The sequence below is a fragment of the Mastacembelus armatus genome, chromosome 11 (assembly GCF_900324485.2).
Source record: "Mastacembelus armatus chromosome 11, fMasArm1.2, whole genome shotgun sequence".
In the NCBI taxonomy this organism is placed as follows: Eukaryota; Metazoa; Chordata; class Actinopteri; order Synbranchiformes; family Mastacembelidae; genus Mastacembelus; species Mastacembelus armatus.
The window spans coordinates 4121518-4147836 of NC_046643.1; positions in this window are offsets into that span (position 1 = coordinate 4121518).

Below are 26319 nucleotides of genomic sequence, written 5' to 3' on the forward strand. Positions count from 1 at the left end.
AATTCAGGGAAGACATGCTCTAGCCATTCATTGACAATATTTGAGACCAAATCCATACACCATAATTACATTTAAATGATAAAATAATCAATGACAGGACATTAACCAGCTGCCCCTGGCCCATCATATTGCAATCAGTACAGCAGGCCTTCTGTATATTTTTCATAGAACGGTGGTGCAAAAGTATAAAATCAAGACAAGCTATGATCACGTATTTTACCTTACTTCATTTTTTTAAGTACAGTATGGGTCATGATAAACCTGCAGGGCTTGTTGCTGCTGACTGTACAGTATATCAAAGCAGCATGATGTGACATCACATAAACCACAGTACTGTGGTGGCATGGTACCTGTGAACAGGGTTTTTGTAAGCTAAGCACCACTTATATACATTATATAGTAATGCATGCCATGCTGAAGCAGAGGTATGCTGTAAATAAAAGAAAATGACACCTTCCTTACTAACACCTGTTAGTAAGGAATGGGATCACGTTCTGGACTGGTGAGATCAATATCATCCTCGTAAGTGTACATTATTTCAAGGCAGAGCCTCCCTGAACCTGGCTGTACATTCACCAGCACACCTCCAAATGATAATCTTGTTCTCTAACTGCTAAATGTGTCAATAAGTAACAGTTTGCTGACAGTTTCCCCATATTAACTTAATAGCTGAGGATATAACAATGTCACACTCACAACTTGTTTTGCTTTACAACCACAAGGTGTCAGTTTTGTCACTTTGGTTTGTGCATACATTAAATGAACTAACTTTTAAAGGTTCTGGGAGGCTCTGGCTTGAAGTAATGTACACATACGAGGATGACAATGCTCTCATCAATGCAGTATCTGATCCTATTTCTTACCAACATGCATTGTTGTTTTTTTTCTTTTTAACTGGGAATAGTCTTTCACTAACCTTAACCAAGTAGTTGGGTACCTAAACCAGACTAAAGCTTAGTGGTCACACAGCAACGAAAAGAATCATTTGTGTGATGATCATATGTGTTTTGGAAGAACAACCAGTCTTGGTGTACATACAGTTACAAGTGCCATGATTTCTGTCACAGTACGGCACTGTAAGTTCCCTTCATCTAAGGGACCCACCCTCTGGGGTCATTGAAAGCGCTGGCGTGTTTTGTGGCATCTTCTCTTGATAACGCAGAAACAAACTTAAATTACTCTGTCAGTTTTGATCATACAGATAAGAGCAATATATCATTCGAATCTGTAAAGGGTCTAGTTTGATTTGTATACACTTATAATAACAACAAAACACTGTGCTTTTGTTAAATAAAGAAAGCAGACAGGGTGTTCTGTCTGTCTTCTCTGTCTCTGTCATCTCTCTTCACAGATATGTAAATAAAACAACCAGAATCTCAGTGAATACTTGTCTCATAAAAATAAGAAATATATGGCTAGAAAGCTTGAAATGTCTTCTTTTAAATGAAACAATTCAAGTCAAACACAAATCATCACTTTTTATTTAATCAATATGAACCATATCCATATGAAGGAGTGGTACATTTTCTCCTGTCTCACCTCATTATAGCTAATGTGATCCTGCCTCGCACTGAGCACACTGTTCAAATGGAAATAATCTGAGGTGAGCCAGGTAATTCTGTGCATGACCCTGAAAAATGGCGAAAAACATCAAACTTAATCATAGAATTTACTCACTTTTTCTGCACATTTGGATGATGGCATGTTACGCAGGTGAAGAAGCGTTTCGCATGTTCCAGACAGCGACGAATAGTTTACTTCGGCTCAGAGGAAAAACACGACTGAGATGACGAACATTTGCATCTGTGTTGTATTGCACTAATTCCCTCTCAGCCACATTCCTGACTGAAAGGCTCATTATGCAGCTCACTGTGTGGGTCATTGTCTTCTCAGGTAAATCACATGATTATTCATGATCAGACACACCTTTCTACATATGTCTTTTTTAAACAAAAAGTTTCTTAGAAAATTTAAATCAGTGTATTGTTTTCTGTGAATGAGTGAACAAGATGACTTTCACATCATTTTGAAGCAAACACTTTACACTACAAGATGCATTTCTCAAAAGTCTTGTGAATGTGAGGGAAACTTAAACCTTCATAGACAGCATATCTGCTTGGAGGTAATAGACAATATGTCTGCTACCTCCCTGTATGAACTGTGTTATTTCAACAAAGACTTTTGACACGGCTTTGTATTCATTAAGAAGTCATAGAGATGCTAATTATATTACGTATGCCATCCTGCCGGCATGATTTACATGTGGAGGGACTGATGTGTAAATTAATGCTGTTCAACTCAATACAAAACAATATAAAAGCGGATCATTTTCTGTGTTCGTGGTCAATCGGAATTGACCCATTCTGCAGACCGTATGCTCTGTTGTGACTCTGTTGCTTTGCCTATTAAATTTGCCATCCTTTAACCTGAGATTTGCCTCCAAGTGCTTTTTGCCACAGACAGTGAACCAATGTTCTGTTTGTGTTTTATGGCCTTATTTCAGTGACTAAAAATTTTTAGTTTTTCACTAACGTTGGTGTGGGTTAGTTTTCTCAAAAACACAATCATGTATGAACATGCTGCTCACATATTATTATAGCCCAGTTTGTGCTGATTACAGTGTTATCAGACAAATATGTTTAAAAGCAACTGAAAGAAGCACAAATGTCAGGGCATGTCAAAACTCATCCAGGGCTCCAAAACCCCTCAGACCCCAGAGGGTTAATTAATATTCCAAAAACAGTTACATGTCAGAAAGGCAGGCCAACCTTTCTAACTTATGATGTGGAATTATATTTTCAGATCTACATGACCCAATGAAAATGTATCAGTAGACAAAGTGTGGGAAGCAGCATGGCAAGAGCAAATAGGGATCCTATAGCATTCCACTCATATAGCACCACAGAGAGAGAATATCTCTTGTGCATGATGCACCTTCTTCATATTCTCCTCATTGATAAAGACATGTTCTGTAGAGGATGCAATTTTCTGCCTAGTGTCTGGTTTCAGTGCGTGTTTAGTGTTTGCAATAAATGGAATAAAAGAATGTTGTTTTCATTGTTTTTCATTTAAAAGCAGCTCACTCAGCCTAAAACGTGTTCTGCCTGATACCACTTGAAGAACAACCAGAGTGGCTCCCTCTCTCCTTCACTCCCCTACCCAACATGCAGTTTGAGGCTTTGGTGACAATCTGTTAGTGAGGCTGAGAACGCACTAAAGCTTTACCCCACAGTCTTCCCTTGCAGCTTGTAGTGTATTTCAGATTCATACACATCTTCAGTGCCTTTCCATCTACTTTATTCTTCACATTCCCACTCCACATTGTTAGCAAACTACAGCGGGCACTGCTGTCACTGTTACAGGCTCTAGTATGCTGTGATGAAGTCTGAAACAAATCGGGTTTTACCTAAACCACGAAAATCTTTGTGGGAAATCTCCGAGCTGGCCTGTAAAACCAGGAGATGTACCTCTGAAGTTGGATTTAATTATTACTCTCCTCCTCTACATTTTTTAATATGTTCTGTGATGAGACAGCCTGTTGCAAACAGAGTATATGTAAGTCAGGCTGTATACATTTCTACAGGGATGACGTACTGCAGCAGGTGGATTAAAGCACATGCCAAGCAATAGAAACTGCAGCAGCACAAAAAAGCAGTAAACCTTTAAAAGATATTAACTGCAGTGGAGAACAGTGCCACGGTGTCATTAAACAATGGTATAATGCCTCAGCAGGCAACAATTAAAATGAACATTAATGCAAGCTAATACCACTATGTCTTTCTTTGGTTGCAGTCCATTAGAAGCCCAATGAAGTTACCATGTTTCAGCTCATTACGATCAATCTCTCAGTGAGTTAATGCAGAATAATTCCAGTCCATTTTCCACATAAAACATCAGTGTGAAAACCTCTCCAAACACAGCATTAGTGGCCATGTTTCTCTGCAGGTTTAAGAGCTTATATCACATTTTGACAATGTGAGGTTTTTGTGCCAATTTCTTATCATTACAAAGACTTCAAGCTCATTTAGACGTTAGAGCTAATAAGAGCTGAAAAAGTTCCACTCTACAAATACATTGTTAATGGGTTAGCTGAGGGCTGTGTCTCTTGATTAGAGAATTGGTCTTACTGCATTCAGCCTAAAAAAAATCTGAATTTTTTTTTGGAACATGGATTAACTTTTTTGTTGCTAAACCCCTGATAAACAGTACAGTTGCTAAATTGCATGAGTCATTTTAGATGTTGCATCCACATTAATTTTCTACATTAAACTACTACTTCAGAAACTCTCATGGTCATGAAATTGTTCAGGTTGAATAATCATTATAACAGATAACCACAAATGGAAGAAAATGTCAGATTCTCAAATAAAAAATATAAATCTATGAGCCTGTATATAAAAATATATTGTTATGTTAATTATTACAATGGAAGTTTTGGTAGAAAAACAAACAAAAAACTACATCAGAACAAGCAGTAACCATAACCCAGATACACCTTATAAAGCCAGTATGGTTAATGTGCTAGCAAAGAGTTGCCTAGTGACACACCAGGCAGTAGGGTTGGGTAAACAAACCATATCCAGTCGAGATCTACCAGGCCAAATCACAATGCAGATTTTGGTGCCACTTAACTGTCTGGATTGTCAATTGAAATATTTGCCGTCTGTTGCTGTGATACTGATGTTACAGGTAGCAAAAGCATGTCTGCACATCTCGCTAACACTAGTTAACTTTGCAAAGCAACAGACAACTAATGTTAGCTACTTTAAACAAGGTTAAAATGTCATAGCTGTATTTAACCGAAAAGATTTAACACAACAAATGCTTTTACCTTTATCCTGTCCAGCTGCTTGGCATACAGGAGTGAGGATCTGGATGCCTTGTTGAGCCAACAGAGCTGTTTTTCTAAGAGGTGTTGAACCAACTCCTCTGTTTCAATAGTTCATGTTTATTTAGATGATGCCAGCTACAGGACAGGTCAGGGGGTGGGGGGGCAGAAGGGATAGAGATAGAGAGTAGATAGAGAAGAGAGAAAAAGACAGTAGAAAACAACAACTGCAGTGAAGCATATACAATATAAACAGTAACCATGCTTATACTATGTCAGCAATATAATGTGAAACAGTCACTGATAAGAATGCATTAGTTTTGTCAGTGATAACAGTGCAATATATTATTGTTGAGCTTGAGCCCAGATCCACAGTGCCCAGCCCAGAGGCCAGACCACAGCAGTTCCCTGGCACAATCCCTGGAGAACCCCCAGGGAGGGAAGGAGTGGACACCGAACCATGGCTGACAACAAAGAGACCATTGGTTTCCCCAGGCCGCAGACCAGAGCAAGGGCAGAAGACAAGAAAGTTTTATTAGCTACTAGTAATTAGTAATTACTCAGAACTCAGCCAGTAACTGAGTTCTGGACATGGTAGCAACCATTCAGCCATAAAGTACTATATCTTTATAACTTGTTATACTATTCCCTTTTAACTTATTTGTCTTTATAATATAGACCTCAGACATGAAGATAAAAGTTAGAATCTGTGGATCTGTGAAAACAAACCACACCAATTTAATGCCTTTGTTCAGTATTGTCACAACCTGCTAGAAATTATTGCTGGCAATGGCCAGGTATTGCACAGATGGATTTTTTTTTTTTTTTCATTTTTAGTAAGGCATCAAAGTATCAGAGTACAAAACATGATTAATATACATTTTCCAATGGGTCTAGATATGACATCCATTTATTAATACAAGAAAAAAATGTTAAAAGGGACTCCTGGTGAAATTTGTCCTCAGGGTGATCCTGCTCAGGCCTCCTTTTAAGTCTATGCCTTTCTTTCTTGTGGAGCCCTGACAGGGACTAGCTGGCTTTAACTGTGTTTTGGAGACATCACGCTTCAGACTGTCTGCCCATTGTAATGACATGCTGTCAGAGATAAGCAGATGCGTTTTTTTGTTTGATTAATTGGATTTTCAGTCTGAGTTTGCAGGGACAAGAACGAGACATAGGAAAGCTAATACCAGAGAAACATTACTATATACGGTGTCAGTTAGATGTTCTGACATAGAAGGCAAAAATATTTATGTTCATGTTCTCTCTCCTCTGCATTGCAAACACATTGTAAATTAAATACAAAAAAGTTTTTTTCCCAGTACATGCATCGTGTTATTCTACTTTATTCTAGCCTCCCAGTGTTGTTAGCTCACAAGTCAGTCAATTTTGCTGCATAGCAAAGAGTATTTACAGTTCATTAATGAGGCAGCTGGGGACGGGAATACCAGGGTAAAGTGCTCCTGGGACAAAGTAGACATCTGAAAGAGAACTAGCAGAGTGACATAGTTACAAAATGTACATCTGAGAGGACATGTTTGAGAGGCACAGAGGGGTGGTGGAGTGAAAACTGAGAAGCTGATCCAAGAAAAGCAAAATGCTTTATGCTCTGAGTTACAGCAATGTCTTCATTATGCATATATCTGGAAGGAGACTGGCACTGAGCAGTGCAAAAGACCTTTGTTACAGTGCTGACCATGTATTAGCAGTGCTAACCCTCACTATAACTATACTTAACATTTGATTTCCAGCTTTTCTTGGCACTAAATTACTTTCATAACATGTTTGTTTTTCACAACCCAGTAAAAGCTTGAAAACTGCATCTGCATGCTTGGGTAATTAGTAAGTTTGTCAGCAATTGCTTGGTTATCTATGGGAGCCTGTGCAGTGCATTGGCCTCCTAGCGGTATGAAAGCACCTGACACCTGAAAAGACATAGTGTTTCAGGGCATCCCAGGGCCCTGCAGTCGGTAAGGAGTTGTCATCTTGCCCCAGCTAACAAAAACCATGCCTGTCAGAACCAATAAGAGGCCTCATCGATTTAAATATCCCCCGCTTTCAGCTGAGCCAACAGCAGAGGGGATTAGGAGCATGGTTGCAGCTATCAGAACAATAGATCTAGACATGCCATCAGTTATTCAGAAGTAATTTGATTTAGTGACTGACAAGCAGACTGACACAGAGTCCTGGGAGGGAGCGTGGGTGAGAGGTAGTGACAGGTGGGGCAATGGTATGAGGGGTCAAAACAGATTAATAATTGAGACTGACAAGTGACCATGTTACAAATGCGGGGAAATCAGTGCAATCCAGGGTCCCTGGCTGGCTGGCTCAAGTTGGCTGTGGCAAGTTTGGAACCTGGCTTCTCCTTTGTTTTAGTTCTTCTTTCAAAGCCCAAGCAGAGGTCAGTAGAGATGAAAATACAGTGACTCTAGCATCTATCAGGAGAGTGGTGCCTTTCAACCTACATCAAATGTTTTGTGCACTGGCCCCATCTACACCCAATGAAAGCCACTATTTACTGTGTACTCCATTCTGTAGTGGTGGTGAATTCTGTTTGGATTTGACAAAGTCTGTTCGACAGAACATAACAGTGTAATGCCATATTATGTTCATTAACATAAATTGGTTTAGTTAGAGTATGTATTGCTATGTTAAGTGATAATGAGCCAGAATAATTAAAAACAACCGTTGTACTTCATTTCATTCTCATTTACAAGAGAAACTAGTGTACCAGATAAAGTAGTCCTATTAAACACACACATTTCATATATATCAATGGACAAATATTCACATGTTACAGAGTATATTTCAATTCTCCATGAAACATGTTCTGAGTCTGATATAAAAGCCAGCAATTCCAAATAAAGGTTATCTTTTAATAACTTCAGGCCAGGCATGCCTTGTATTATAATGCAGTTTTGCCAACTTTCAAACAGACTCTGGGGATACAAGAACTAACCACAGATACAGTATATTATAAAGATCAAGTCTGACAGCTGAAGCACAAGAGAGACATTTAATAGAAGCAGAAGGAAGACTATCAAAAATGACTTTGTCCATAAATATCTTCCTCCACATTGTTACAGTATGTCTATTGAATGCATGTACAGATACTATAATATTTTTTAAAAAATTGTAGATAGAGACAGTACAGTTACATAACTAAACTGTGGCTATCTGAAGTCTTTATAAATATATTTCTTAACCATATAAAGCCCTGCTTGTGATCCTAACAAAATGTTTTACAAAAAAGACAGAAAAAAGATAAAAGAAGACACATTTACCATTAAGGATGTTCTAATGCACAGTTAGTCCCAGAGGAGCTTTTGTCAGAAGAGTGAATACTTAATTGGTCTTAAGAACAGGTCATAGATTTACTTAATTTAAAGCTAATTCCCATCTACAAGTTAAGAATTAATTCAGCAGTGTAATGCAGTCAGCTGGTAATATCAGACACACAATACAACCTGATGAAAGTTGAGGGTCAAAGGCAGCACTAGAGACAATATTCATCACCACATCATTATAATCATACCTATTTCCAGAGTTAGTCCTAGATCCATTCATAATACAAACCTCTGTTATTTCATCTTTTTACCCATAGAGATATTGTAATCATAGTACATAGTAGGATATACTGTATGCCCACTGACAGGGACAGTGGATGAACAAAATGTCAACTCAGCAGAAAAGGTGATGAAGTTCCTAATAATTGACAGAAGCAGACAAAACCTCTATAGATATGGGCTTAGAAAGGATGAGGGATGCTTGAGGTAAGAGCACACATTATATAACCCTGAGCTGATGAAGATGAAAATATATTGATTGTTTTACCTGTTGACCAGATTAAATTTTGGGCTTGTGCATCAAAGTTATTATGAGTCTTTACTTATTTCACATGAGCAAAGAATCAATAATCATTTCAGGCAAGCACCGTTAACATATCCTTTCTTTTGAATCCACAGTTCCCTGGGAGAATTGTATGTCTTATTGTTGACTCTCTTTCAGTTGAAGGTTTCTAGGAGGCCTTGGTGCCTGAAAACATGAAACATTTCTCAACCAGATTATATCAAAGGCATATCTGTAGTATGTGTTCAAGGCATTTAGCATTTGAGCTGAAAGGCTTTGAATTAACAGCATAATTTGAATGATTCATGTATGACTTCTCATGTCAACGTTAACATTCAAAAACCCTCATGCTTGTCCCTGCCAACATTCAATAGGAACATTTAAAAGACAACAAAGGAAATATACATTGTTGCTTATAATTGAACACTTACAGACTTGCAAGGATCTTTTGAAGTGGGTACTTGTCTCATCCTTTTCACAAGAATGTCTAGACTGACAAAATGCAACAGAATACAGACAGTGATAGTGCCTGAGTTTTTTTAATCCATGTTTGCTGGCAAAGCCTCATGAATTCTGGTCAAGCTACCTCAAGGGGTTGTTTTTCCACACACAGGGGCAATAATGTAACTCCTGCAGAACAGCCAAGCATTCCTGTCCTAAAAAATACTTGTTTGTAAAGTCACCGTCCTGTTATCAATTAGTCTGAGAGGCTGGGCCTTTAAACTGTTCGAAGCATAGTTTTACCAATTCTACAGTAGGATATGTCCTGTAAGGGATTCTTCCAGTCAGCACAAGTGTTAAGGTACATTGTGTAACTGCGCTGTGTTTGTACGAATGGATAGTATGATGTCTCAATGGAAGGACAAAAGGGATCCATATTAGCATCACCATTGTGTCTGCTGGTATCTAGAGAGTGGTTATGTTATTTTCAGTCTTATAACACTTTAGCAACAATGGTACCACCATGCACCAGATGTTAATGGACATTAATAATTCCTATTCCCTTTGTATCAGTGTAGCCTTTGGTATTATTGATTTTCAACATCATCATCAGTTTTTAAGGAATTTGGCTGGATAGGCAGTGTGTTGCATACAGTCCAAAAATCTCTGTAGGTAATTCATTGCCCATTTCATCTGTCCATTCCATGTGGGCTTCCCAAGGGTTCGTTTTAGGTCCCTTGTTTTACCTGGATATGTGCAAAAACAAAAAAAATAGCACACATGTAGTAAGCACTTGCCCCTTAAATGAAATAAGCATCTTGTGCTGAATGTCACTGTATTTTGTTTTTTATGGCACATAATAAAAATAGAATTATTCCATGAATAAAATTATGCCATTTTCGTCTGAAGTCAAACCTGGATCACATTACTACAAACATTGGAAGAGGTGTGTGGTGAGTCTGCCATAAGAATTTACATTTGCACTCATGTTGAGTCGGTGTGTAACTTTGCTAAATTAATGTCGGACTCCGTAGTTTTCTCTGGACCCCTCCCCAATCTGACTAGCGATGACATGTTTAGCCGCATGTCGTCGTTCCGTCGCTGGCTGTCTAGGTGGTGTCCAGCAAACGATGTGGGCTTCATAGACAATTGGGCCACTTTCTGGGGAAAACCCGGTCTGATAGCGAGAGATGGCATCCATCCCACTTTGAATGGTGCAGCTCTCATCTCTAGGAATTTGGCCGAGTTTCTTAGCCGACCTAAAGCCTGACAATCCAGGGTGGGGACCGGGATGCAGAGACTCAGTCTAAAACGCTTCTCTGCAGTTTCCTTAGAGCCGCCGCCCCCTTCAAACCACATAGAGACTGTGTCTGCCCCTCGAACATATAAATCAAACAAATCAGAAGTTAACAGAAGAGGAGTTATTCATAAAAACTTAATAAAAATTAAGACCACTCCTCTTATTGAACAGAAAAACAGAACTGTCAAATGTGGATTATTAAATATTAGGTCCCTTTCTTCTAAATCTCTGTTAGTAAATGATTTGATAACTGATCACCAAATTGACCTACTTTATCTTACTGAAACCTGGTTACAGCAGGATGAATATGTCAGTCTGAATGAATCAACCCCCCTCAGTCATAAAAATTATCATGTTCCTCGAAGCACAGGTCGAGGTGGAGGAGTAGCTGCAATCTTCCAGTCAAACTTATTATTAAACTTTCATCCTCAGAACAGTTATAACTCATTTGAGAGCCTCACTCTTAGTCTCTCACATACAAACTGGAAAACACAAAAACCAGTTCTACTTGTCATTTTGTACCGTCCACCTGTTCCTTACTCAGAGTTTTTAACTGAATTCCCTGACTTCCTGTCTGATTTAGTGCTTAGATCAGATAAAGTCATTATAGTGGGAGATTTTAACATTCATGTAGATGTTGAAAATAACAGCCTCAGCATTGCATTTAATTCTATATTAGATTCAATTGGTTTCATTCAAAACGTTAATAAACCCACCCACTGTTTTAATCACACCCTTGATCTTGTTCTGACCTATGGCATCGAAATTGAACATCTAATAATTTTCCCCCCAAATCCTGTTTTGTCAGATCATTCTTTAATAACTTTCGAATTTAAAATGATGGATCATGCAGCGTCTGGAAGAAAATTCCACTACAGCAGATGTTTATCCGACAACGCTGTTAATAAATTTAAGAAAATGATTCCATCTTTATTTGCATCTATGCCAAGTATAAACATAATGGAGGGCAGCTGCCTTAATCCTACTCCCTACCAAATTGATCATGTTGTTGACAGCGCTGTAACCTCACTGCGTGAAACGCTTGATTCTGTAGCCCCTCTGAAAAAGAAGTTAGTGATTCAGAGAAGACTAGCCCCATGGTATAATTTACATGTTCGTACCTTAAAGCAGGCATCACGAAGGCTGGAAAGGAAGTGGCGTTCCACAAACTTAGAGGAAATTTTTCTAGCCTGGAAAAACAGTCTACTAACATATAAAAAAGCTCTCCGTAAAGCCAGAACTGCATACTATTCATCACTAATAGAGGAAAATAAGAACAATCCCAGGTTTCTTTTCAGCACTGTAGCCAGGCTGACAAAAAGTCACAGCTCCGTTGAGCCCAGTTTTCCCTTAGCTCTCAGCAGTGATGAATTTATGAGTTTCTTTACAAATAAAATCACAACTATTAGAGATAAAATTCAGCAGATGCTTCCTATACCTGCAATAAATGAATCTTTTACTACAGTAGCTCTTGAATCATCTGTAGAACCTCAGTTATGTTTAGACTGCTTCTCTCCTATAGATCTCTCTGAATTTACATCAGTAGTTGCTTCATCGAAATCATCAACGTGTCTCTTGGACCCCATCCCGACTAGACTGCTTAAAGGCACCCTGCCAACTCATCTTTATTGGACTTGGTAAATTTATCTCTAGTATCAGGCTACGTACCACAGGCCTTTAAGACTGCAGTAATCAAACCTTTACTCAAAAAGCCTAGTCTTGATCCAGGTGTCTTGGCTAATTATAGACCAATATCCAACCTGCCATTTATTTCTAAAATCCTAGAAAAAGCTGTTGCTAAGCAGCTATCAGACCACTTACACAGGAATGAACTATTTGAAGATTTCCAATCAGGATTTAGAGCACATCATAGTACAGAAACAGCACTGTTGAAAGTTACCAACGATCTTCTCTTAGCCTCAGATAATGGACTTGTTTCGATACTTGTCCTCCTAGACCTTAGTGCAGCATTCGACACCATTGACCACAACATCTTATTACAGAGACTGGAGCATGTGATTGGTATCAGAGGAACAGCGTTAAAGTGGTTCCAATCCTATTTATCGGACAGATTCCAGTTTGTTCATGTCCATGATGAACCTTCCACACGAACAAAAGTTAGTTATGGAGTTCCACAAGGTTCTGTGCTAGGACCGATTCTGTTCACCCTGTACATGCTTCCTTTAGGATATATCATTAGGAAGCACTCTATTAATTACCACTGCTATGCGGATGACACTCAGTTATATCTATCTATTAAACCTGTTAACACAAACCAGTTAACCAGACTTCAAGCCTGTCTAACTGACATAAAGGCTTGGATGACCAGTAACTTTTTACTTTTAAACTCGGAGAAAACAGAAGTCATTATATTTGGGCCTAAAAATCTCAGAAATAACTTTTCTAAAATTATAGCTACTCTAGATGGCATAGCCCTGGCCTCCAGCACTACTGTAAAAAACCTTGGAGTTATTTTTGACCAGGACATGTCCTTTAACTCACACATAAAACAAATTTCTAGAACTGCATTCTTTCACCTGCGCAACATTTCCAAAATTAGGAACATCCTGTCTCAAAATGATGCAGAAAAACTAGTCCATGCGTTTGTTTCCTCAAGGCTAGATTACTGTAACTCATTACTATCTGGATGTCCTAATATCTTAATAAAAAGCCTCCAATTAATCCAGAATGCCGCAGCCAGAGTCCTGACAGGAACTAGCAAGAGAGATCATATTTCTCCTATATTGGCTTCTCTTCATTGGCTCCCTGTAAAATATAGAATAGAATTTAAAATCCTTCTTCTCACATACAAATCCCTTCATAATCAAGCTCCTTCATACCTTAAAGACCTCATAGTACCATATTATCCCAATAGACCACTTCGCACTCAGAGTGCAGTCCTACTTGTGGTTCCCAGAGTTCTCAAAAGCAGAATGGGAGGCAGAGCCTTTAGCTATCAAGCTCCTCTCCTGTGGAACCAGCTCTCAGCCTGGGTTCAGGAGGCAGACACTCTCTGTACTTTTAAGGCTAGACTTAAAACCTTCCTCTTTGACAAAGCATATAGTTAGGGCTGGCTTCAGGCAACCCTGAACCATCCCTTAGTTAGTTATGCTGCTATAGGCCTTGACTGCCCGAGGACCATCGGTGCACTGAGCTCCCCTACCCTCTCTCCCACCTCATGTATATTCCACCATTGAATGTTACTAACCTTGTGCTCTCTCTCTCCCCTAGTTTGTGCTCTCTCCCTCCCTCTCTCTCTCTCTCTCTCTGTACCTTCTGCAGGTGTCCCTGGTCCTGGAGCTGTTTATCGCTGATGTGCAGTTACTGGCCCCACCAACTTGCAGTGTCTATTTGTTGTTTATTGTTGCTGTTCTTTTCTCTCTGCTCTATCCACTCACCCCAACCGGTCGAGGCAGATGGCCGCCCAAACTGAGCCCGGTTCTGCTGGAGGTTTTTTTCTTCCGTTAAAGGGAGTTTTTTCCTCTCCACTGTCGCCAAGTGCTTGCTCATAAGGGAATTGTTGGGTTTTTAGTTTTAGTTTTTGTAAAGTGCCTTGAGATGATTTGTATTGTGATTTGGCGCTATACAAATAAAATTGAATTGAATTGAATTGAATTGAATGACAAAGATTTCATTCAGACCAGAGTGGTGGAAAAATAAGATACAGGAAACAGTACTAGAAAAGGTCAAAAGATGATCTATCTGCACTATCTGCTAAGGCTGGTGCACTGATTTTTTTGTCTGATTGAAAATTCATCAGAAGGACCTTGATCCAAGGAAATTGATGGGGTGTCAACTCTCCTGGACTTCTTTTTGACTCTGCCAGCCCCTGCCCTGTGGTGTTTTGGACTCCCTACTGGTGCCGTTAAAACCGGATGGGGGCACAGTCACTATTACTGTTCTCCCATGTCAGCATTTCCTAGCTTAGATTTACTAAAATTTTATTTTTACTTCAGTTGCAGTGCATGAACCTTGGGATCATTAATGAAATCCAGACATGTGATTTTGGTATAGCTTTAAAAACTTAGCACATCTTTCTACTGAACTCCAAGTTATGATTTCTACAGTAACACACTGTTAAATACAGATTATTGTTGTTTATATATATTTTTCTGTAGTACATACAAAAAAAAAATTTCCCTTCTCACCCCTATGGGTGGTGTGTGTGTCTTCCTCAATCTCGGGTCCTCTACCAGAGGCCTGGGAGTTTGAGGGTTCTTCGCAGTATCTTAGCTGTTCCTAGCACTGCACACTTCTGGACTGAGATCTCTGATGTTGTTCCTGGTATCTGTTGGAGCCACTCTCCCAGTTTGGGGGTCACGGCCCCCGAGGGTGCCGATTACCACAGGGACCACTGTTGCCTTCACCTTCCACATCTTTTCTAGCTCTTCTTTAAGCCCTTGGTATTTCTCCAACTCCTCATGTTCCTTCTTCCTGATGTTGCTGTCACTTGGGATCACTACATCTACCACTATGGCTTTCTTCTGCTGTTTGTCCACCACTACTATGTCCGGTTGGTTAGCCATCACCTGTTTGTCGGTCTGTATCTGGAAGTCCCACAGGATCTTAGCTCGGTCATTCTCCCTCACCTTTGGAGGTGTGTCCCATTTTGACCTTGGGACCTCCAGCCCATACTCGGCACAGATGTTCCTGTACACTATGCCGGCCACTTGGTTATGGCGTTCCATGTACGCTCTGCCTGCTAGCATCTTACAACCTGCTGTTATGTGCTGGATTGTTTCAGGGGCATCTTTGCACAGTCTGCACCTGGGGTCCTGCCTGGTATGGTAGACCCCGGCCTCTATCGATCTTGTGCTCAGGGCCTGTTCTTGTGCCGCTACGATTAGTGCCTCTGTGCTGTCTTTCAGTCCAGCTTTTTCCAGCCACCGGTAGGACTTTTCGATATCAGCCACTTCTTGTATCTGTCGGTGGTACATGCAGTGAAGGGGTTTGTCCTGCCATGATGGTTCTTGCTCCTCTTCCTCTGCATTGGGCTTCTGTTGCCTGAGATATTCACTAAGTATTCCATCGCTTGGGGCCATCTTCCTGATGTACTCATGGATCTTGGCTGTTTCATCTTGGATGGTGGCTTGGACCTTGTTCTTCCCATTTAGCTGACTTCTTAGGACTTGCCTTACTCTCTGTAGGTATTTGGCTGTGGCTGTTTTCCTTGCGGCTTCTTCTTGGTTCCCATTTGCCTGTGGGATTCCAAGGTACTTGTAGCTCCCCTCAACATCCGCTATGCTGCCATCTGGGAGTTCAACTCCTTCAGTCCTGACAACCTTCCCTCTCTTTGTTATCATTCGACCACACTTGTCCAGTCCGAATGACATTCCAATGTCGTTGCTGTATATCCTGGTGGTGTGGATCAGTGAGTCGATGTCTCGCTCAGTCCTGGCATACAGCTTGATGTCATCCATGTACAGGAGGTGGCTGATGGTTGCCCCATTTCGCAGTCAGTATCCAAAGCCAGTCTTAGTGATGATCTGGCTGAGGGTGTTCAGGCCTATGCAGAACAGCAGCGGGGACAGAGCATCTCCTTGGTAGATGACGCACTTGATGGAGACTTGTGCTATCAGCTTGAGGTTGGCTACTAAGGTTGTTTTCCACAGTCCCATTGAGTTCCTTATGAAGGTTCTTAGGGTTCTATTGATGTTGTACAGCTCCAGGCATTCCAGGATCCATGTGTGAGGCATTGAGTCGTAGGTTTTCTTGTAGTCAATCCAGGCGGTGCACAGGTTGGTCTGCCTGGTCTTACAGTCTCGAGCGACCGCTTTATCCACCAGTAGTTGGTGTTTTGCTCCACATGTATATACACATACCATCCATTGTGTCTTGTTCTTCTCCCTTCGGCTGCTCCCTTCAGGGGAGCAGCGAATGATCCACCTCCATTCAACCCTATCCTCTGTATCCTTCACACCCACACCAACTATCCTCATGTCCTCCTTCACTACATCCAAGAACCTCCTCTTGGTCTTCCTCTAGGCCTCCTTCCTGGCAGCTCTAACCTCAGCATCCTTTTACCAATGTATTCACTGTCCCTCCTCTGAACATGTCTAAACCATCTCAATCTGGCTTCCCTGGCTTTTTCTCCACAACATCTAACATGAGCTGTCCCTCTGATGTACTCATTCCTGATCCTAGCCATCCTCGTCCCTCCCAGAGAGACCCTCAACATCTTCAGCTCTGCTACCTCCAGCTCTGCCTCCTGTCTTTTCCTCAGTGCCACTGTCTCTAAACCAGATAACATTGCTGGTCTCACCACTGTCTTGTCCACCTTTCCTTTCATTCTTGCTGACACTCTTTTGTCACACATCACACCTGACACTTTCCTCCACCCGTTCCAACCTGCTTGCACACGTCTCTTCACTTATTTTCCACACTCTCCATTGTTCTGGACTGTTGACCCTAGGTACTTAAAATCCTCCACCTTCTTCACCTCTACTCCCTGTAACCTCACCGTTCTACTTGAGTCCCTCTCATTTACACACATGTACTCTGTTTTACTGCGGCTCAGCTTCATTCCTCTCCTTTCCAGAGCAAACCTCCACCTCTCTAGATTTTCCTCCACCTGCTCCCTGCTCTCACTATAGATGACAATGTCATCTGCAAACATCATGGTCCACAGAGATTCCTGTCTAACCTCATCTGTCAGTCTGTCCATCACCACAGCAAACAAGAAGGGGCTCAAAGCCGATCCTTAGTGCAGTCCCACCTCCACCTTGAACTCCTCTGTCAACCCTACAGCACACCTCACCACTGTCTTACAGCTCTCATACATGTCCTGCACCACTCGAACATACTTCTCTGCCACTTCAGACTTCCTTATACAAAACCACAGCTCCTCTCTCAGCACCCTATCATACACTTTTTCCAAATCTACAAAGACACAATGCAGCTCCTTCTGGCCTTCTCTGTACTTCTCCATCAGCATTCTCAAAGCAAATATTGCATCTGTGGTTCTCTTTCTTGGCATGAAACCATACTACTGCTCACAAATGCTCACTTCTGACCTTCATTGAGTCACTTCATTGTGTGACTCATCAGCTTTATTCCTCTGTAGTTTCCACAACTCTGCACATCTCCCTTGTTCTTAAAGATGGGCACCATTACACTTCTCCATTCCTCAGGCATCCTCTCACTCTCCAAGATCTTGTTAAGTAGCCCAGTCAAAAACTCTACTGCCACCTCTCCTGAACACTTCCATTTGTCACGTTTGGAGGAAAATGAGGACCAATGATACGCCCACTCTGGTAACTCAGGTATCAAAGGCAGACTTTATTTAGCACAATGGTAAATAATGAACAAGGAGTGAATGATTAGAACTCAGGAAGAAAACAAAAGGACCTCTTGAACTAAATCCTTTTCTCTAATTAAGAAAACCAAAAACAAGTACAACACTTGGCGTGGGATCTGGGTCTCCTAATCAGGACTCACCAGACATACATGGAAACTAAGAAATATAGAGGAACATGGATAAAGGGGAACATGGGAACAAAATAGCTTGAGCAACGGGAGCAAGGCGACAACAGTGATAATAGTTCTAAAGAGATATTGGTTTAACAGTACGGAAAACAGTTCAACAGGCAGGTTGGTGAAAGATTCACAGACAACCTGGCGGTTTGTCTATGGCAGAGGGAGGGTATATGAACAGTGAGCAGAACACAGGTGAAAACGATTAACTAATCAGTCAATAGAAAAAAAGAAAAAAACAGATCCTGTAAAATAAAGGCATATAACAGGAAGTCAAGTTCCGGATCATGACAACAATACCTCCATAGGTATGTCATCAGGACAAACTGCCTCTCCACTCTTCATCCTCGTCAATGCCTTCCTCACTTCATCCTTACTGATCTTTGCTACTTCCTGCTCCACAACAGTCACCTCTTCTACTCTGTGCTCTCTAACATTTTCCTCATTCATCAACTCTTCAAAGTATTCCTTCCATCTTTCCATCACACTTGTGGCCCCTGTCAACACATTTCCATCCCTGTCCATGATCACCCTAACCTGCTGCACATCCTTCCCATCTCTGTCTCTCTGCCTCACCAACCTGTACAAATCCACCTCTCCCTCCTTAGTGTCCAACCTATCATACAAATCCTCATATGCCCTTTGTTTGGCCGTTGCCACCTCTACCTTCACCTTACGCTGCATCTCCCTGTACTCCTGTCTGTTCTCTTCTGTCCTTTCAGTGTCCCACTTCTTCTTAGCTAACATTTTCCTCTTAACACACTCCTGAACTTCCTCATTCCACCACCAAGTCTCCTTATCTGCTTTCCTCTTTCCAGATGACACACCAAGTCCCCTCCTACCTGTCTCCCTGATCACTTTAGCTGTAGCAGTCCAGTCATCTGAAAGAACCTCCTGACCTCCAAGAACCTGTTTCAGCTCCTCCCTGAAAGCCACACAACACTCTAACAATTTCAACTTCCACCACTTGGTCCTCTGCTCTGCCCTTGTCCTCTTCATCTTCCTCACCACCAGAGTCATCCTACACACCACCATCCTATGCTGTCTGGCTACACTCTCCCCAACCACTACTTTGCAGTCACTGATCTCTTTCAGGTTGAAACATCTGTACAAGATATAATCAATTTGGGTGCTCCTGCCTCCACTCTTATATATCACCCTATGCTCCTCCCTTTTCTGGAAGAATGTGTTCACTACAGCCATTTCCATCCTTTTTGAGAAGTCTACCACCATCTGTCCTTCTGCATTCCTGTCCTGCATACCAAACTTACCCATCACTTCCTCATCACCTCTGTTTCCCTCACCATGTCCGTTGAAGTCTGCCCCAACCAACACTCTCTCACCACTAGGGATACCCTGGATCATCTTATCCATCTCCCTCCAGAATTTCTCCTTCTCTTCTAACTCACATCCTACCTGTGGGGCATAACCACTGACAACATTCAACATCACACCTTCAACTTCCAGCTTCAGACTCATCACCCTATCTGACACTCTCTTCACCTCCAGAACATTCCTAGCAAAATCCTCCTTCAGGATGAATCCTACTCCATTCCTCTTTCCATCCACACCATGATAAAATAGCTTGAACCCTGCTCCTAATCTATAGGCCTTGCTACCTTTCCACCTGGTCTCCTGAACACACAACATATCCACCTTTCTTCTCTCCATCATATCAGCCAACTCTCTAATTTTCCCTGACAAAGTCCCTACATTCAAAGTCCCTACTCTAAGTCCTACACTCCTGTCCTTCCTCTTCTCTCTTTGCCCACAAACATGCCTTCCTCCTCTCCTTCTTCAACCAACAGTAGTCCAATTTCCCCTGGCACCCTGTAGGTCAACAGCACCAGTGGCGGTCGTTGTTAACCTGGGCTGCAACCGATCCTGTATGGTATATGGTATATATTTGTGATTCGCGTGTTTGATTTGGCTTAAATTTTATGTCGGATGCCCTTCCTGACACAACCCTCTGCATTTACCTGGACTTGGGACTGGCACATGAAGACACTAGATTGTGCCCCCTTGAGGTTGCATTATATATATATATATATATATATATATGCTATACTATACTATACTATCGATACATTGTGTATATATATATATGTGCCTGTTGAGTGTGTGTTTCTGCAGAGCCCCAGCTTTACAGATATAATTATTTCTAACTAGCTACTAGCTTATTGTGTCACATAATACGCCAATCCACTTAAATCAATCATCATGTCTGTTCCAACTTTCCAACAGGGACTAGACCTCTTCTCCCCTTCTTTATGCATTATGCTTTATTTATATGTGACTCACTGTCTGGAAGATTATGTCTCCGTGGGGTAAAGCATATGTTGAGGTATTAAAAAGTGATCCAGAACAAAGACAAAGCTTCTTCGTCATGAGCAGATAAACAGAGTGCTTTACTCACAGAGCTGTCTTCCTATGGAGACAAAGACACACATTTACCACTAAGTATGGTCTAATGTTAGTCCTGGAGGAGCTTCTGTCTGATGGTCACTGAATTCTGCATACTGTTGTCATTGGCTCATCACTTGCCATCACAGCCCATTTGCCTCTCAGTTAGTCCAGTGCTCCAAACCTTTCTAAGTCTTTACACTCTCAGCATGGCAAAATAGATGCACAGGTTAAACATGTCAGCATAAGCTGCTGAAACAAAGGCAATCTTCCAGACCGCTAAACACTGAAACACCGTGGAGGTGGTGGTGGTGGTGGTGGTGGTGGTGGTGGGGGGGGGGGGTCTTGTATTACAAAATGTTAATGTTAATGTTTAATGCTTATAAAATGGCATCTCTCATTGTCAGTAAATCTCAAGTCTCAAGGAGAAGCATGCTGGGAACATGAATATAAAACTGTATGTAGATTTTTGGATTACACTTAACGCAACTTTAGTCAAATCCTCTTTGAATTTATTGTCTCACCAAGTCGAAGTTGAATTGTACTATAGGTTTGTGCTTATATTGTTATTGATTGTTAAAGATTTAGGATTGAGTACTATCACCATTTAAAGCCACCTAGGCTCATTTTCAAGTGTCAAGTGTCTGTCAGCAGATTGTAAACGCTGTCTCTTCAATACAGATGCCAACCCAGAAGTCAGTCTGCACCATGTTAGAGGTGTCTGGCTGTCATCCCTTCTATTCCACCTGTAAAAATCACTTCTGCATTAAAAAAATACCCATGTGCCTTCTGGCCACTACCTTAATACATCTAAACTATCTAATTATCAATGCCATTACCTCTACTCTATTGTAATGGAACTAATGTTGTGGCAAATTGTAGGAATGCCAGTTTTCATCAGCACAGTTATAGCAAGAATTGTGTCTCATCAGACCGTTTGTGGTACCCATCAACTGTTCACTGTTCCTCTGTTTTCCTTCTGCTCGTATCTAAAGTGACTGCACTGCTTTTGTTTCACACCATTAGCTGCTGTAGTTCTCATGTATTGCACCCTTATTGCAACTCACACCTTATCATTAGCTGCATGTTTCAGCACAGAATCACCTGTTTGAAGGTCCCAGACCTTTGCTGTTTCTGCTGATAAACAGCGAGTCATGGCATCTGTTATACATTACAGCAGTCATCAATATGAGCTGTTGGGATCATAACAAAATCACAGGAAATGTGAAAAAGCTAAATTGATCATGTCTTAAACATTATAAATAAAAACTTTAAAAAAAACATCATCACCATCAAGGGATCTGGTGCCATGAAATTATGACTGTTTATGATATTACTAATTCATAAACCAGACGTTATAAACATATTTAAGTTTCCTACACATTCCACAGGAGTATTTCCCTCCATCAGTGGATTACATCACACTTAAGAAGTACACTCAGTTTACCAAATTACTAGTCGAAATTACTGAATTCACTTTTTGTGGTCACAAGGAATGTACGCAACATTTATAAAGCAGCTGATTTGGGTTGTATTTGTAATTAATCCTGCTCATCTTTCAGCACCATAAAAAAGAAATGAATCTCCACTACTTTTTCCTTTTTAAAGGAACAGTTAGCCTGTTAGAATTTCTGATGAAACCACAGAAAAATAACACACAACATTAGCCTGAGAGGGAAACCCTGCTGATCTTCCTGTCGTCTTCTTCGTGCTGCTTATTCTGTAAAACTTGACTCATGGGAATTGTGGTCCTGAATCCATTCAGCTACTCTGCTCCTTCTCTCTACTGTCTGCACAGTTACTACTGCATAACACACGACTATCTGAAGCATTTTGGGATTTCTGATTTTAACTTCATTTGTCTGAACTTTTCAGCCACACCATTACATTTTTTAAATGTTGCTATTCATGTTAAGCAAGTTAACACAGTTCTGCTCCTGCTGTGTTTACAACCGTAAAGACACCAACAAAGAGGAAGCAAGCAGGTGATGGAGCCAAGGGACTGGACTGGCTTTAATTAACACACTTCCCAGCCTGCCCAACATGCTTTAACCCTATAACGCCAAATGTATCATATATGATACATGAGTTTTTGAGCCCTCAAAATTACTAAAAAATTGCATTGTATCACATATGTTACAAATTGAAACTCATGTACAGAAATTAATATTTGAATTTTTTTTTTTGGTTCAGAATGACCAATAAAGGATCCAGTTTCAAAGAATTAGATTTTTCTGTCAATTATTTAATGGCTTGGGCTTTACAGGGTTAAAATGAGTGCATTCATTTTTCTTTGCTATTATGCTTTCACTACTGTGAAATTTAATAAATAAACAAAAATACAGGAGAAATTGCATGATGTGTTGATTCAATATGAGGAAGAGCATTTTATTTATCAAAAGAGGGTGAACCTGCAGCTTGATGGATGGGTGGCAAGTAAATTTAAAGGGAACTTTTGAGTTTTCTTGTCAAGTCTAAGGAAGAACAACATAGAGAGACACGAGTCAGAAAGGAATGTCATGTGAAGGTATTTTGTGAAAGGAGAATTAGAGTGTAAGTGTAGAAAATCTAATCATCAGCCTCAGTGTCATAACTACAAACCTTTGCAATTATCTCATATAGAGTGTAGGCTGTTCAATTCAAAACAGAATCATCAGGAAATACAATTTCCCATATGAGTCCCAGGGACAACATCTTATCAGATTATCTGGTCTAATGTGTATCTATTTAGAGATCTGCAAGCCTCTAAGGGTCTTTGATGAAAGCCATTTCCCCTGAATGTTAAAGTCTATGTATTTCTAACTGAGCTGTCCTACACCGCTGACAGTCAGAGGTACAGTTTGGGGATACTGAACAAAGGAGTGCATTTATTGCAAAACAAGAACAGGCAGGTATAGATAATTTTTCAAATACTGCCTGTGAGCAGCATTTGATGGGACAAAATATTCACTGATGGAAAATTTCAACTGAGCATGTTATGAATACGATTATTTCAGAGAAGTACGGAGCGCACATCAGCAGACAACGCATTAAAATCACCAAGGGATTGTTTCTCACACAGTTATAATGTTCTGAACCTGTTGAACATATCGCAGGGTTTTTTTTAACCTTACGTTTTTCTGATTGTTGCATTCGAAGCATAAGTAGGTGGGGTGGTGATGTGGGAATGACTCACTTTGGGTACTGTCTGGAGATAAATATGTGACAATGTCAGTGTGAATGATGAACATGGGTTGGCTTCATTCATGGCACCACTGAATATCAGTTGATATGTGTTGTCCTGTTACGCTTCGTAATTTCAGGAGTTGTTTAGCTCTGGTGATTGTTTGGTGAAAGAAAATAAGGTAGATTTATTCAATATGCAAAATACAAATGTAGAATTTTACTTGGAAACCATTTATTTCTGCAGTGACTTTTATTTATTTCTGTCTACCAAATAAAATACCAAAACTGGTAACTGTAATTCTAGTAAAAATAACCCTAGCAGGAGCAGCAAGTTTCCCAAACTATTTTATAACTGGAATGGCTTGACAAAATCTATGTTTAATGCAGTTACAGATAAGACCCCTTCCATTCAATATTTGGAGTTAACAAAATGCTCTAGTAGTGCTCCCTGAACTCCTCCTGCTTCATGTTAGTTTTCATGTCAGCAGGAAACACTGTGAGCAGCTCAGCAGTATGGGCCAGTGTATAGTCTGTATCCTCTGTGCAACATGCACATCAGAAAGTGCTCTGTCTACATCTTTCATTCCATTTTCACACTGATCTGTATGTGTTTGTTCAGTTTGGACTAGACATAGTGCTTTCCAAGATGGCCAAAAAATTTATTTTAATCTCATCTGACAAGAGAAGCTTCATCCATGTGCTTGGGGATTCAGCCACATGCTGTTTGGCAAACTCAACACTTTTTCTTATTTTTGTCGTTAAGCAATGGCTGTGTTTTCTGGCCACTCTTCTATAAAGCCCTGCTTTGTGGAGTATGTGGCTCTCCTATGGAGAGGTGCCCCCATCTCCGCTGTGGATCTTTGCAGCTCCTTCAGTGTTTTCTTTGGGGGTTTTTTGTTGCATCTGTGATAAATGCCTTTCTTGTGTTCTTGGATTTTTGGGAGTGGCCATGCTCTTGGCAGGATTGTAGTGGTTCCATATTCTTTCCATTCAGTTACTACAGATTTAATAATGCTCAGTTTTATCTTCAAAGTTGGGTATGTATTTTTAGAACCTCTTATACATATAACTTTGTTTCTGACCTGTTGGGAGAGCTCCATGGTCTTCATGTTATTTGCATAGCAGACTCAGGGGCGGCCTTTCAGACCAGGCGTATTTATACTGACATCATGGGACAGATCATGTGACACTGGCTGCACACAGGTGGACCTTAAACAGGTAATTTATTGGATTTCTGAAGTTAAATTCTTTGGACTACATCTTGTGTAGGGGCTTTATAACAAAGCAGGGTGATACTGTACTTACGCACTCTCCAGGTTTACTTCCAGGTTGTAATGCAACAAAAAACAACAGAGATTAATACCTACAGGAGGCCATGTAAATTACTGAATTTTAATGGAGACAACTTGTTTTGAGGCTAAAGTGAGGATTAGGATTAGGCAAGAAGTGGTTACGGTTAAGGTTAGGTTCAATCTCCAGGAAATGAAAAACAAGTTTGTTATTGTTCTGCTGGGATGGCATCTATATTTGCACTTCATCTGTAGTCTCCAGAGATAGAGATCTGTAGCCTGCATTTACACACTGGTACCTTTACTTATTCTTTGCTTGTAGCTTCTATATTGAAGTCATTTAACAACTGTCTGATTCTACAGGATTTTTTAATTATTCAAGCAAACTCCAAAATAAATTATTCAAGATATTTTGTAGTGTCATGTCAGTGTTGGAACGGTTTTAGTTTTGCTGCTTTGATGCAACCAAAAATTGCTTAAAAAGAACTCTTACTCTAGTTGTTGTATTACTGCGTAGGTATCTGTCCTTATTCACAATCAATGTTCCAGCATTTTCCAAAGGTTGAATTTAGTTGAAAATGACATCATCTACCACTACCAGCAGATCATCAGAGGATACGATAAGATAGCATAAACTTTATTCATTCCCAAAGGGAAATCCTGGTAGCCTTGTAGTTAATTAGTCAGTCAGTAGTGAGACTAGTCAGTGGTCAGTTGCCATTGTCTAAGGTGTTGTAGAGCCTGATGGCAGTGGGGATGAAGGATCTCCTGTTTGGTTCAGTCCTGCAGCTCAGTGAGGTGAGTCGTCCACTGCAGCTGCTTCTCTGCTCCATCAGGATGTTGTGAAGGGGATGGTCAGTGTATTCCAGGATGGACTCTACCTTTTTCTGTCTGCATCTCTCCACCACAGCCTCCAGTGAGTCCAGCCTCATTCCAGTCACTGAACCAGATTTTTCCACCAGTTTGTCCAGCTGCCTTGCATCCTTGTGCTTTATGCTGCCTCCCCAGCAGACTGCAGCATAAAGCAGCAGACTGGCTGCCATAGTTTGGTAAAACATGTGCAGCATCTTCCTGTAGACGTCTAAGGAAATAATACCTCCATTAGTTACAGGAATGCCACCTTAGGAGGAAAAGTCATCTCTTTCCTTTTTTCATATAGAATATCTGTGTTCAGTGACCAGTCCAACCTATTGTCCAGGTGCACACCTAGATATTTGTAGGCTGACACCACTTAAATATCCACACCACAGATGTTGACTGGTTAAGGAGGAGGTTTAGACCTTCAAAAGTCCACTACCATCCCCTTGGTTTTAGAGGTGTTCAGTAGGAGGTGATTTTGGTGACTCCAGTCACTGAAGGATTTTATCAGGCCTCTGCACTCCTGTCCATTCCTGATACATGCAACCATAGCAGTATCATCAGAATACGTCTGAATGTGGCAACACTCAGAATTGTATGTGAAGTCTGCTGCGTACAGTGTGTACAGGAATGGAGCCAACCCCCCTCGCCTCCTTCCCCACCTCCCCTCCAGGGGGTGTGAAAACAAAATACTGACTTATTTTTTAGTAAGT